General features: G+C 37.9%; 1 protein-coding gene and 1 long non-coding RNA gene across 2 annotated transcripts in view; one reads left to right on the top strand and one right to left on the bottom strand.

The window, feature by feature from the left end:
* Positions 1-12,545, top strand: part of MYRIP (myosin VIIA and Rab interacting protein) — a 443,398-nt gene that overhangs the window by 375,524 nt on the left and 55,329 nt on the right. The gene's annotated exons all lie outside the window — the stretch shown is intronic.
* The window catches only part of LOC129033630 (uncharacterized), a 106,211-nt gene continuing 104,290 nt past the window's right edge, over positions 10,625-12,545 (bottom strand). Inside the window, exon 3 of the long non-coding RNA XR_008501632.2 lies at positions 10,625-12,326. This is a non-coding gene — a long non-coding RNA (uncharacterized LOC129033630). The remainder of the gene's footprint in view (positions 12,327-12,545) is intronic.

Here is a 12,545-nt window from a genome sequence, read left to right as displayed (position 1 = left end):
GATCTGTATTATTACTCTCTAATGAGAATGCAAAACTGCTATCAGACACTGTGTCCTGGTTGTTAGTAAAATTCACATGATGCCTTCAGGCTAACTTCTTTCCTTCTCTCTGCAGTATTTTTCCATGGGTTCCACATTAACTTTTCCTGTTAGCAGTTCTTAAATGAGGATAATGCTATCCCCACCCTCATTGTTTGCCAATATCTAATGCCCTCAAATAATTTCTACTCTGCTAGCTTAAGATAGGGGATTTTTGTTATACACTTACTGCCTCGCATTATGCTTCTCTGATCAGATGGCTAAGAACCTAGCCACAGTATTGAATATATAGATAATGAATGAATGAATTAGAAACAACAGACACCATCACACACTTTGCATGGTTTTTGTAGTCTCTACCCCAGGGCTTACGCTTTATCACTACACCTCCCAGGATGCAACATTGTACCGTGGCTAGTTCTTCCTCCTGCCTACGTAAATATTTTAGAGTAAATACATTTTCTAAGTAGCTGTAAAACAGGGAAGCACCGAGGGGAGTTGGAAGTGAGCTTCTCCTCCGATGCTTAAAAAGTCCCACTGCCACAATAGAAGGCTCAAGTGTTGTGTTTTTGTTTGTTTGGTGTTTGTTTTGCTTTGTTTTATGGTAAGCATTTATCTTAATATTTCTGGACCAAGATTGGAGGTTGAGAGAATACTGGGAGGAGGGTCAACAATTATTGTGACTACTTAGAAAAGGTAGAGAGTGAATGGATCTCCAGATGCACTTGTGAGCCTTATATTTAATAAAAAAATTTTGCCATTCATTCACTGGCAACAAACAGACTTCGATTGCTTTTTAGTGTTGTGAGTTTTCATCTTTTTCTGTATCTTCCCACACAGTTTTGGTGGGAATTTTGTGTGAAAGATGTTTGCCAGATACCATTTTAAAAATGGAAACCTGCTGATTTTTTGTTGATTGAGACTTCAGGATCACAGGAGGCTGCTATTTTAATTTCCTCCAATGTTTCATTTTTGGTTATACTCATTAGTGAAACTTGTTTTCTTGGGGTAAACTTCCTCCCACCTAGCATTCTAGGTTCTAATTATTCTTTAAAAATATGTTAAGAGTCTTGCCATAGTGAGAAACTACCAGTTCTTTATAACTAATCATCTGTAAATATTCATTTATTTAATAGGTGTATGCCTTGCTCCAGAAATAATTTAAAGTGACTTACATAAATATGAACAGGGGAAAATAAAATAAAAATATAACTATGAAAAGGAGGACAAAGGGAAAACCAGAGCAGGAAAGATAAGATGAAGCTAGGAGAAATGATAGTTCACAAAGTTGATGGAATGAATCTTAGGCAAGAGATACCAAAAATTTGTCTCTGAGTTACTAGAAGACAATAGAAGGAGAGTGACATGAGCAGCTCCCCAAGTCATGGAAGCTCTAGTAGAACAATAAATCCATTCCTTAAAGGATGCTGCTCTCGGAGCTGAAATCCAAGAGAAACTCATCCTGTGGATCCTTGTGGAGAGGATGGAGACCACAGCAGCCCCTGCCCTAAACTGCTCCCATGGATTCACACTCTGGGGGCTGCTTCTCATAATGTCACTCAGTGTTGGCCAATACTTCACAGCAGGCACTGTTCAATTAAGTCAGGCTGATGAGGGGCCAAAATGCACTGATCTCTGCTGTCCGGGCTGCTCCAGGATTAAGTGTGGGGATATGGAGAGCAGTGGAAGGCTGCCTCCCCACGACTCCCCTCCCTGTTTTGTGAGTGTTGTGGAGCTCTGCATTCGAGGGAATGCTCTCTGACAAGTGCTTGTGAGGCATGCATGTTGGCAGTAAGCTGAGTTGGAGGTAGTAGTGACACTCCCCTGAGAACACAGGGGCTCCCAGAAGGTTTGCCTGCCTCTGAAGTGTACCAAGAGAATATCCCCAAGCAAGGCCTTAAAATCTACTCAGAACTGTATTGGAATATTTCCAGTACACAGACCAAAGGGTAATCATTCCCCTCTGCCCTTCAATTCTCCACCCTGATTTTCAATCTTTTTAGGCATAGAGGCTTCCCTTAAATGAAATCTAAAGAGAAGACAGCGGAGTGCGCTTTCACTTCTACCAAAGGTTGTGTCTCCCACAAAAATAAAAATAAAGAGAAGACAAATCATAATATGGCTGAAAGCAGAGCTGCTCTGAGGCACAGTTGCTCCCCCATTCCTCACCACTTACCTCCACATCCACAGCAGCCCAGCAAGCACAAACAATAGCCTGGAAGGACTTTAGAGCAGGTGTGACCAAATACCCCTCAGAAGAAAAATCTTAGTTACATGTCTGTCAACTGATTCCCCTGGAGAAAAAGAATGGCTAGGAGTGCCTTCCAAGATAAAGTGGTTGCAGAGAACATGTCTAGAAAATGAGACACTTGCTGAAAAACAGTGCCTCTTACATTTTCTTTTCATCATAGGCCCTTTTGAGGACCTAATGAGTACGCTAGGTCAGGGTGTCCAATCTTTTGGCTTCCCTGGGCCACAGTGGAAGAAGAAGAATTGTCTTGGGTCAACATAATATACTAATGCTAACGATAGCCGATGAGCTAAAAGAAAAATCGCAAAAAAAAAAAATTTGTTATGTTTTCAGAAAGTTTATGAATTTGTGTTGGGCTCAATTCAAAGTCGTCTTGGGCCACATGGGGCATGGGTTGAACAAGCTTGCTCTAGGTCTTCTCTCTAGGGAGGAATAAAATGTGCATAAATGCAACAAAGTTTTATATTCAATCTTGGGGAGTATTGGGAGCCTGTCTGAAGCCTCTCTATATAGGATTTTTAAATAGGAGTCTGTTGGATATTAAGGATTATCCACCAAAAATGATCACTTTATTGTAGCAATAGTTAAATTATTTGGGGCCTTCTTTTAGGTAGATATTAAATAGCAGGGCTAACTATAAACTATGGCTTTTACTTGTATGTAGCAATAAAACCATGTCAATTCCATGAAAGAAAATGTTGAGTTCTCTATTCCATATGGCAGGGACCCAAGCCCAGCTCATTCAAATGGATAGCAAGTCATTCAGGGCCAAGGCAGAGAAAGGGGTCTAGAGCACACTCAGTCCCTTCACTCCAACCCCGTCCTGTGTGTCATCACGTGATTGCCAGGAAATCCTCCTGCTGACCCTGACTCTCACACTGGCATTAAGGCCCAGGTTCTGAATCACCACCAAAATCTATGGATCCCATAACTTAGTCTATGCCTATCACAATCCTGAGTCAAAGAAAAAACGAAAGTGAAACCCACTGTTAGTGCTGCTTTATTCCTAACAGATTTCTCCGCAAAGCGACAGAACAGTTGTGGCCAGTATGAAAATAATTGTGTCTTAATTATGCCTAATGTTCCATTATTGGAACGCTAAGCATGTGGGAGTTATTTATCTGACTGCTCAAGGTCATCACCAAGGTCTGATTGCAAAAATTCAAAAAAATTGCAAACTCAGGCATAAATCGGTTAAACTTGCTCATTCCTCATGTAAACATTCACCTGAAAAGCCCAGGCTAGCAATTTTCCAGATATTTTATATGGAATTGTCATAATTCTGGGGAATAAGTGGTTGCCCTTTCAACAAATAGCATAGTCTAATTCCATCAGATAGGAGATTGGCAATGAGAAAACACACAGAGGAGGGGTGGATACCAAGTCAGGAGGTTTTGGTTCCTAGATTGGGAGATGTGCTCCAGATTAGATTCACACTTGTTTGTTTTTTTAAAATCAATGTAATAATATGAAGGACTCAGAAATCATGGAATCTATATACAAGGCAACTGATCTGTAATAATAAAAGCTAAAAAAAATAAGCTTTCCCGATGACATCCTGGTGCTAAGATTTCATAACATCCTTCACCAAATTCATCACCAGGTAGTTAGTCCCCATACCTTCTGTGCAATTCCACCAACCAGGCAGGTCCTTCCACATGATGGGTTCTCCATGAGAGAACCTTGAGAGACTCTCTTTGAGGCAATAGGAAATGTATTATAATATTAATTTCTATAAGATTCCAGATGGTGTCTTTCCATTGCCACTGTGTGACACTGACCAAGGGTTTGGTGTATATTTGTGTATGTGTCTGGGTGCTGTTATCACACCAATTATGAGGAAAACAAACGCCTTATTCACAGCATGTGAATAAAACTAGTTTTAGGTGAACAGCAATGCATTGGAAGAGGGAAAACTTCTACCTTTAGACACCAGGGACAGAAACGTTCCAAGTCCTCTGGGAGAGACAGATCAGCAGCAGAGTCCAGCAGCCCCACGGCTCATCCACTTGTCTCCACCCTCTGAACAGCTGTGCCAAAGGATTGGCAAGGAAAACTATGTACATTTGCCACACTGAGTGCCCTAGAGTCGTTTAACCTATAAGCTGGAGCTTTTCTCTGAAGTCTACTAAAATAAAATCTAAAAGCAAGCTGCAGAAACTTTGTTTTTTAGGTCAGGTTCAGTATCTTTCATCAACAGGAATGAGGAGAGCCACCAGGACACAAGGATATATTCAACAAATGTTAACATGTGACTGTTGAAAGTTATCCTTTATCTGGACTCTTTTTTAAAAGGTGGAGAAAGCCCACAGCCTAGCCTGCCCTTTGCCTCCCGAACAACCTGGCAGGTGAAAGACAGCCTCTATGAAAAACTTTTTCTCAGACCGGGGTTGCTTTTATAAGGAAGATGATGAGGCTAAATAGGAGAAAAAAAGTTTTTAATTACAGTAGGCTGGATTTCAGTGTGCACAGATCACTGGGGTTACTGAGGTAAAGACAGTGTTCTAAGGAAATTTCAGGGTATTCATCTCCAGAAAGAATTCTAGAAAAATTATCTTCTCACTTCTTTAAGCCCTTTTGTGTAACAAGAGGTTAAACCCCTTGCCTCTTGGGTTCTCTCCCTGCTTTGTGGCTCTGCTGTTTTCCTTTTAGTGGGCACGGTTTAATTTGGAGCATCCAGTCTTGTTTTGGTGTAAGAAAAGATCTTGGCCTTCAGGGTCAGGTCACCTTCAGCTCAACCATCCACTAGTGTGACCTTGGACAGTGCACTCAGCCTTTGTCCTCATCAATACAGAGTTCCAGAACTGCTGGGATGTTTGAGTGCGACATCCCGTGCACAGTGCCCTGTAGAGTGTGCACCCACACAGTGTGCTCAGCAGTGAGAAATGTCTCGTATCTTCTTCCCCCACCACTCATATCCCCATCACCTCACCTCCATTCATTTGTTTATTTATTTATTTATTTATTTATTTATTTATTTATTTGAGACTGAGTTTTGCTCTGTCGCCAGGCTGGAGCGCAGTGGTGCAATCTCGGCTCACTGCAATCTCCACCTCCCAGGTTCAAGCGATTCTCCTGCCTCAGCCTCCCGAGTAGCTGGGATTACAGGTGCATACAACCACACCCAGCTAATTTTTTTGTATTTTTAGTAGAGACAGGGTTTCACCATGCTGGCCAAGATGGTCTCGATCTCTTGACCTCATAATCTGCCCACCTCAGCCTCCCAAAGTGCTGGGATTACAGGTGTGAGTCATTGCGCGTGGCCCTTCTCCATTTATTTCTATCCTTATGTTTCTTAAGCTGAAGAATTCAATAAATTCCTCAAGAGTTTTTAGAAGACCTCCAGTTTGAGAAAATATGCATTAAACTTTAAATACTGTCAATTTAAGAAAAATGTTGGCACCACCCTAAATATAAATGCAGATATAAGAATGGAGAGCTTACACACATGGCAGCACCCATCTGTGGGGCTGAGGCCCAGGTAATCCAGAACATGCCTCTTTTTTAGGTGATCAATGAGATGAAAACCAAAATGTAAGGTTATTGTAAAGAACTTGCACACCACTGAAAACATATTAGAAGTCTCTTGTTTAAGAAACTATATTGGCTTATCTTAGGAGTATTCCATCGTTAAGTGTTTAAAGATATGCATTTCTGTTTAGCCAGGGTCTCCAAGTTCCACATAAATATATATATAATTTATCTATTTATATATTTTATATATTTATATATATATTTATATTTTATATATATTTATATTTTTATATATCTATATATTTATATATTTTATATATATAAAATATATTATAAATATTTAGATATAAAATATATATTTTATATATTTAGATATAAAATATATATTTTATATATTTAGATATAAAATATATTATATATTTTATATATTTATATTTAAATATATATTATATATTTTATATATTTATATATAAATATATATTATATATTTTAATATAAATATATATTATATATTTTATATATTTATATATAAATATATATTATATATTTTATATATTTATATATAAATATATATTATATATTTTATATATTTATATATAAATGTATATTATATATTTTATATATTTATATATAAATGTATATTATATATTTTATATATTTATATATAAATGTATATTATATATTTTATATATTTATATATAAATGTATATTATACATTTATATATTTATATATAAAATATATTATATTTTTATATATTTATATATAAATATATATTATATTTTTATATATTTAATATATATTATATCTATATATTATAATATAGATATTATATATCTATATATTATATATAATATATCTATATATTATATATAATATATCTATATATAGATATATATCTATATATTATATATAATATATCTATATATTATAATATATATAATATATAGATATAATATATATAATATATAGATATATAATATCTATATATTAGATATATATTTATATATAATATATATTACATTTTTATATATATATAAATATATATTATATTTTTATATATTTATATATAAATATATATTATATTTTTATATATTTATATATAAATATATATTATATTTTTATATATTTTATATATTTATATATAAATATATAATATATATTTTATAATTTTATAAATTATATAATTTATATATATAATTTTATATTTATATAAATATATATATATTTTTTTTTTTTTGAGACAGAGTCTCACTCTGCCGCCCAGGCTGGAGTGCAGTGGTACGAGCTCAGCTCACTTCAACCTCCATCTCCTGGGTTCAAGTGAGCACATCCGGCTAATTTTTGTATTTTTAGTAGAGCCGGGGTTTTGCCATTTTGGCCAGGCTGGCCTCAAACTCCTGACCTCAAATGATCCACCCGCCCCAGCCCCCCAAAGTGCTGGGATTACAGGCATGAGCCACCACGCCTGGCCACACACTACATTTAAGTGTGCAAGGAAGAGGCAACTTTTTGTTCCTTAGTAACTGCCTTAAACTTACCCATTAGCCTCCCCATTCTGACTAGCTAGGAATGTAAATCAACCAATTCAAAGAAAACTTGGCCTCTTGTGATTTAAATTATTTTCCTTTTTCTTTCCATTTAAACCTGCCTTTCCTAGGTAAATAATCAGTCCTCCAAACCCTCCACTTTCTCTGCCTTCGCTGTCTTGGAGAGCATATTGGGGAGCTTGTAGGTCCTCATGGCTGCGGGGCGTCTTAGAGTTAGATGGTGTCCTCTGGGTCCTTGCAGGACTCTGCAGTGATGGGGACCCTGCTTGTCAGGTCATTTCTCTGCCTCACTGGCATCTGCTGCCAATGTCTAAGACCTGGGAACCTTGGTCTGTTCCCTGTCCTGCTCCATTAGAAGCCAACACCCCTTCCACGGGCACCAGAGTGGCTCTCACACATGTCAGCTACCTGGCCCGGGCTGTCCAATCCCAGGACAGCTACTTTATTACAATGTCACCAGCAATCTTCTATGACCCTGCTTCTGGGTGCCCTCTATGCCACACAGGTGCCAGGAGGGACCCTGGAGCCCCCCTTCGGCCTCCCTCGGAAGCCCCTCATCAGGGGTGATTGCACTCTGATTCTGCTGCCCCATGTCATCATGAGGTGGGAGGTCAGAGGTCATAGGCATCCTGCAAGCCTGCTTCTCTCTGGATTTCAATAGAAGGAGAAGTGAAATTCGGCTTTTGAACAGATTCATCTCTAGAAACCCTCTGTCCATGTTCACAAAATCTGTCTTTTGAGCCTTTTGTTACCCTAAAGAGCTAATGGAGTGAACTGATCAATGATCTTTTGATTCTGGATCTACATTCACCTTCCCTGGGGTAAAATGCTTATGGTTTAGCCTAAGAAAATGAAGACACAAGGGAATGCAGTTTTAATGGGAAATGAAAAGCACTGCTTTCTTGTTTTCAAAATAATGTCCCATTACACGTACAAATACCGATTTATAAGGTGGGGAGTTTGAGACACCACACCAGTGGGCAAGCAACTCTGATTTTCAGATTACTTAAAATGTTTTGTACCCAGATACAGACATTGCTCATAGTTATCCAGTTTGCCCATAAGGAATTTCATTCTTTCCCACCGCCCCCCACCCTCCCTGCAAAAGCTCCTCAGGATTCTCCACTGAGTTCATAATCTTCTCTGTGATATGCTTATGTCCCTCACTGTCCAACACAGTGGGTATGTTTGGTGTTTCAGTGAAGTTGTGATAATCAGGGTCCCTTTGAAGTAGAAGAGCATTTTTTTTTTGGCTGAAGACTCAGCAGCACCCTTATTTTCTCTAAATTCTGGTTCCCAACTGGCTTTAAACACAAACCTCCTTACTGCTCCTTTCTCTGAATTCAACTGTAAGCTTCCCATTTCCTGTTCAATCAACATGTACCCCTCTATTGTTGTCTTACTATGAAGTAGATTTATTCTTATCAGTATTTCTTAGCCTTTTGGAGGCATGGACCCCTGTGAAAATCTAATGAAAACTAATAATGCTCATCCTAGAAAAGTGTGCATGCATACCAAAGTTTGTGAACAATATCAGGGGTCCACAGAGGCCCATCCATGGGCATTTATTGTCTCAGCTATCATGAAAATTAAAATCAGCTCATGGGGGGAAATATGCGTGAGTTTATAACATAGGGCAGGGATTGCTTAACCCTTTGCAAGCTAAAAATACCTATTTTTCTCTGGAGATGTAAATATTTGTTAATCTACTTGATGAATATTATATGGCCAAATAATACTGTTATTTTTGAAGTTCCTGTGGCTTTTAATAATGATGCTTCCAGTTATGCTTATGGTATCATCTGGGCATCAGATCTGTGTGCATATGATTTGTCTTTCTGTGAACTCAAGAACCATCACTTAGCATTATGATTCTTGCTGCTCCAATAAAACTTGTATGTCTTGATAATCTTTAGGATTCCATTCTTTAAGATTTGCTCAGTTATCTATTCTAATTCCCCTTCCTGACAATATCCACCTCAACCAACCAGATAAGGGCCCTTCCTCTGAGTCTCATCAAAACCTTACATGTGGTTATTCTGTTTCCCAGTGTGTTAACAAATTGTCTGGTTCAATGTTCCTCTCTCCACCACACCATCAACTCCAGTAGGGCAGGAACAGTGTCACTCCCTCCTTTGAGTCCCAGTAAAGCACAGTGTTCAGCACATAGTAGGTGCTCAACACGTGTTTGCTGGATGTAGACTGAATCACAATAATTCTTCATAATTTCTCATGTGATAAATAGACATGAAACGTGGACAAATCATGTTAAGCAGGTTTCATCTTTTGGGTTAACTATTTTAGCCTTGTAAATTAGTCTTTCATTGTCTGTATATTCAAGCAATAATTGAGCCAAAGCTTAATATTAATAAAAGTAAACTAGAGTTAAGATAAATTGACAGTTCCACGTGTAAAGATGATAAGAGAAGGTCACCATGGCTAAGTTTGTAACTAGTTGCTGACTTCCTGCATAATTTAGTGCATACTACAACAGTAGCAGAAAATCTATTTGATAGTTAAAGCCCTATTCCTTAGACTGGTGTTCAACCCTCTGCAGACTGACCCAGGCCTGATTTTTTCATACCACCTGGCTCCCCACTCTCTCCACTTCTGAACCTTATCCCTCTAACTATGCAAGCAGCTTCATGCACCCTGGGTTCTATTGGTCCTGCTGCTTCTACATCAAGAATGCCTGTCCCATGACGACGTATTAAAATGTTCCTCATATTTTGAGAACCTGCTCAGAGGTCATTCTTCCTGTGGACCACCTCCACATCCCTGGCAAAGGAATTCCCCTTTCTCAAACATGCTAGGAGCACAGGTTACTTCACATGAGTCCCTCATCATTGATTTTCACTCGGGACCAGAAAAAAAAATAGTCACTTCCAATAGATGTTTTTCTCTTAATTATTCAGTGATATTTTTCATTTCTATGTTATCCGTTTTCTTCTAATCACCTTTGGATAGACATCTCACTTTAGAATTTATCCAATTACAAACTGTCTCAAGTAAAACTGATACACAGACAAAGTATGAAAGAACATGTCACATATCTTTTTAAAAAACAAGATATCCAGATTATTGTTGCAAAATGTTGTGTGATGAAGTCCTTCCTGCTGAATGAGTAACTGGATGAAAAGACCATACTTCTTTTTCATCCTTATTAATATTGTTGATAATATTTACTCATCAATTCTTGAGCTTCAGAAAATTCACCTAGGACACTGTCATCTGAAGACTCTTAGTCTGAGATTTCAATAATATAACCAATTTCACCATTATTGTTAGAATCTAGAGACCTGCTGTCCTCTTTGAATTCATCTTCTGAGTCATCTAATGATTGTGAAATGTTGTTCTCTGTCAGTTTTTGGAATTTTCAATTGTATGCAGTGAAAGCTAAAAGTGGATTCAAAATAGTCATGATTTATGTCACTATTGAATCATCCTTCTAGGCAATTTCATTATTCTATTTATTTTTTCATCTTTCTTTAGCATAATTGGGAATAATTGGTGATTAATGATGAAAAATAATTCCCTGGATGATGAAATAGCAAAATGTTTCAAAAGATAGGAAAAATAAGATCACAAAGATCCCATAATGTATCTTAGATTTATAAAAAGGTCCAGTGAACCCATATGGTAATTGTAATGAGTTATATTTTATTTTAAAAATAAGTAAATTCTCTTCTTGTTCTTCAGAAGCCCTCTAAGAGAATAAAAGTTATAAAATATCAAACCCTACAAATACATGAAACAACTCCAAGAGGAAACTCAAAAAGTAAAATTGGGTCCAGTGACCCCGATGGTATGCCATATTATGTACATATGAACACTTCAACACACATCTGTCTAACTGAAGGCCAAAAATAGAGTAAGAGTCACACTCTCTATGTCTTCCTGGAGTTCCCCAAGCCTGGTAAAGGGTTTACTCACAGAAGGAGTTTAGGAGATATTCAGCAAGTGGAGAGTTGGAGCAGGAGATATAATTATTAAGGGAATGTCAAACAATATTCCTTACATATGTGCAGTGTCCTTGCACCATCTCAAAATCTTGGCCCTTTGCCTAGAATATTGTTCTTCCCTCTCTCCCTTTTAGCTGGGTGACTGTTAACTTTGAATCTCAACTCAGAGTCCCTTCTGCAGGGAAGCTTTCCCTAATCCTCAACCCTTCCCATCAAGTGCTTATTTATGGGCTGTGAGAATCCCCACCCTTCCCCACATCCCAGCCACAAACATCATCTTCTCTTCATTGAACCACCATGAAAAGCTAGTACTCTTTAGCCAACACCTCTTCCTCTCCATTCCCACCCTATTGGTTACTGGTTACAAAAATACAGTCAGATAGAAGGAATGAGTTCTTATGTTAGATAGCACAGTAGGAGAACTGTAGTTAACATAATTTACTGTTTATTTGGGCCGGGCATGGTGGCATGTGTCTATAGTCCTAGCTACTTGGAAGGCTAAGGCAAGGAGAATCGCTTGAGCCTAGGAGCTCTGGGCTGTAATGTGCTGTGCTGGTTGGGTGTCCGCACTAAGTTTGGCATCAATATGGTGACCTCCTGGGAGCAGGAGACCACCAGATTGCCTGAGGAGGGGTGAACTAGCCCAGATTGGAAACAAAGCAGCTCCAAGCTCCCATGCTAATCAGTGATGGGATTATGTCTGTGAATAGCTACTGCACTCCAGCCTGGGCAACACAATGAGACCCTGTCTCTAAAAATAATAATTTATTGTATATTTGGAATGTTCTCAACACAAAGAAATGATAAATGTTTGAGGTGATGGATATCTTAATTATCCTGATTTGATCATTACACAATGTAGGCATGTATCAGATATCACATGTATCCTATAAATATGTACAATTATTAGGTATCAATTTTTAAAAGTGAATATGGAAAGTTTTAGTGTGTCTCTTTCATTACAGGGCTGGCCCAGGCAAGGGCTGGTCAGGTTCTCCAAGCATCCTTTGCACCAGCACAGTGCTGCCCATGGTAGGAGCTCCAAGAGTAGTCTGTGAATGAAAAAAAAAAATGAATTCAAACACTTTTCTGAGTAGAGAGGCTTAGCTTCTCAAATTCATGCATTTGAGAAAGTAAAGGTAAAACTAAAAGTCCATCTGAAGAGAAAGCAGACCGGGTAAGAAAGCTGTTACTTTCCTAGACTATATGTTCCTATGTTCCTTTACTCAGGGGTTATTGGGAACAAGAAGCAACATGGCTGTAGCAGAGGG

This window comes from Pongo pygmaeus, chromosome 2 (genome assembly GCF_028885625.2).
Source record: "Pongo pygmaeus isolate AG05252 chromosome 2, NHGRI_mPonPyg2-v2.0_pri, whole genome shotgun sequence".
Classification (NCBI taxonomy): Eukaryota; Metazoa; Chordata; class Mammalia; order Primates; family Hominidae; genus Pongo; species Pongo pygmaeus.
The sequence above is the reverse complement of the archived record's forward strand: the minus strand, read 5'-3'. Positions and strand labels throughout refer to the sequence as shown.